We start from the raw sequence: 3,181 nt of genomic DNA, 5'->3' as shown, positions 1-3,181 counted from the left end.
GCAATGAAGTTGTAACCAACAGCTCCAATATCACAATGCCTTGATACCTTGTACTGTGCACCCTCATAACTCGATCGATGGAGGAGGAAGCATCACCCTTGAGTACCCATCCCTTTACACCTGTAGGAAGAAAATAATCCAAACTAGAATAGTATGCGAGAACACGAATAGCTAGCCCAGAGCTGGAGTTTGTAATGAAACCAAAAGCTAACTCAGCCATCTTGCTAGCTCACACCACATCTACAGATAATGAAACGAAAGAGGGCTTGCCACGTGTGGAGGGTAGTCTTATCCAAACATTTAATTAATTATTTAGTTAATCACCCGTTATCCGATAATTAATTAATTACCCACGTAATTAAAAATTATCCTAAATTACTTAAAATACTACTCACTTTTAATACACTTTATATAAATCTTACTATAATATACTTTACTATCAAGTCATGTGGTACCATATAAAATTAATACATAAACTATTATTTCATTAAAATATCCATGTTAAAAAAGTACATATTTTCCAAACTACTCTTTTTTTTACAAAAGAAATTTCACTCAAAATACCATATCAAATATATATATAACGATATCAAGGTTGTTAAACTTACGGGGTGTAACACTCTTAAAACTTTAAGATGATCCGGAATTTAGCAACTTCAATATATTTTAATAATATAGCAAAATTGAACCCAAAATTAGGAAACCGATCGTTATTCTAGCTCACTTGAGCATTCTATCAAACACTTTGTGTGTTAACATGTTTCATGGACCTTTATATGAAATACTACACCAATCCACACCCCATTGTTTTCCATCTTTTACTCACTAACTTCCCACATACTTTATGAATACATGCATGCAAGGAAAGCACTCCCATCCCCATAAATTACCTTTATTGATATCCTATTCTAGTTGCATTTTGAAATTAAGAGTTTGAGTAATAGAATCTTACCTCTTAGGAAGAAGGCCTGGGTGTCTTTCTTGCTAATCTTCAAGGTGTTAAGCAAATTGAAGAGTAAAGTTGATGAAGATCACCTTATCTGTCTACTACTCTCTTTCTCTCTCTCTAAAGATATCAGAAACTAGCTAAAAATATGACCCTTTCATCTATTTTAACGAAGTTGGGTCGAGTTTTAAAATCCCAAAAATGAAGCTCTGGAACATGTTCTCCAGTCGCATATGCGATCGCATAATGGCTATGCGGTCCGCGAAAGGTGGCCCTCACAGAGCTGAATTTTCTGCTTAGGTCTGCGGCCATTATGCGGTCGCATAATGCGCCGCATAACCTCCATTTGAAAAAGTCCAAGGACGATTATACGACCAATGTAAGACCCGCAAAATAGATATGTGGTCGCATAATTGTCCACGAAACTGACCTAAAAATTGGTTAAAAATACTACCTCACTCTACGGCCAAAATGCGGCCCGCAGAAATTCACACATCTGCAAAATACATTCCTATAACTCTGTAGCGTACTGATCAATCAAAAAATTCTAAACCGTGGCGATCTTGTGAGCCGTGAATAATTTCAACAATCTCTAACACAAAATCCTAACTTGGCACCACGAAATTCTAGGTTTTAGGAAAATTTTCATTGGGCCTTACAGGTTACACCTCTACCCGTATGTATTGGGGTAAGGCGGAAAGTCTGCATTGTGTAGGGATTGTGGTATTGTGGTTACACCTCCACCCGCATACATTGGGGTGAGGCGAAAGGTATGCTTTGTGTAGGGATTGTGGTATTGTGGTTACACCTTCACCCGCATATACTGGGGTGAGGCGGAAAGGCCGCTTTGTGTAGGGATTGTGGTATTGTGGCTACACCTCCACAAGCATGTATTGGGGTGAGGTGGCAAGGCTGTTTTGGGTAGGGATTGTGCTATTGTGGTTACACCTCCGCCCACATGTATTTTACTGAGGCAACAAGGCAGATTTATGTAGGGATTATGGTATCGTGGTTACACCTCCACCCGCATACATTGAGGCGAGGCGAAAGGGCTGCTTTGTGTAGGGATTGTGGTACTATGGTTACACCTCCACCCGCATATATTTGGGTGAGGCGGCAGGGCTGCTTTGTGTAGGGATTGTGGTATTGTCGTTACAGCTCCACCCACATATATTGGGCAGCAAGGCCTCTTTGTGTAGGGATCGTGCCATTATGGTTACACCTCCACCCTCATGTATTGGGGTGAGGCAGCAAGGCCGATTTGTGTCGGGATTATGGTATTGTGATTACACCTCCTCCTGCATACCTTGGGGTGAGGTGACAGGGCCGGTTTTTGTCGGGATAGTGGTATTGTGATTGCACCTCCACCACATACATTTGGGTGAGGCGGCATGGCCGTTCTGTGTAAAGGTTGTTAGAAAAGATCCATGACTTAAAATTTACAAATGATATTGAAGGATCTTAATAAATTTGCTACGGCTTTAAAGTCTATCTAACCCCTTTATATGTTTCCATGATTCGTCATATTCATGTATTTCAAAATCATTGAAGAGGTGTATTGTATATATGAATACTATGGACAGTTTATGAGACACATATGTGTATAATATGATGTGTGAAAATTATGTACGATTTATGAAACTGTACACGGCGAATCCGGGGTCTTGATTCCCCCGTCATGAAACCATCTCGCGGTCATGCCCCTCGAACCTCGAGGCCAAGGTCGAGATTCATCCTCGAGGCTCGATATATATATATTGGTCCGAATGATATCACATTCTGATAAATACAGCAAGCTACAACAGGAGAGAGGGGAGTTCCCAAGGCACGCGGCTTAACCTTACATGGTTGGTCTATCCGGGGCCAATTTTCAAGATGTCATGTCTAGCCGTCCTATCTCCATACCTTTGTGGTTAACGCATTTGTATCATAACGGATTCCCCTCCTATATAAAGAGGATCCCCATTACTTTGTAGGCTCGGCTGATGTTGCTCCCTTTTCTTCACGAGTGCAATAATCTCTCTCTCTCTCTCTCTCTCTCTCTTTTCTTTCTAACTTACTTGTTCTCACTGGCCCGAGGCCACCTTATATCTATCGTTCTCTTACTTGCTCTTCATTATATAGCTCTGTATTTGCCGTGAAGATCCTTGTTTGATTATATACATAGTTGTTATCCCATTCCCTCTTATCCCCGATAGCCCGAACTCGGCCCTGACATCGACCCCGAGGTCCCCC

Source organism: Nicotiana tabacum, chromosome 1, assembly GCF_000715075.1.
Source record: "Nicotiana tabacum cultivar K326 chromosome 1, ASM71507v2, whole genome shotgun sequence".
In the NCBI taxonomy this organism is placed as follows: domain Eukaryota; kingdom Viridiplantae; phylum Streptophyta; class Magnoliopsida; order Solanales; family Solanaceae; genus Nicotiana; species Nicotiana tabacum.
The sequence above is the reverse complement of the archived record's forward strand: the minus strand, read 5'-3'. Positions refer to the sequence as shown.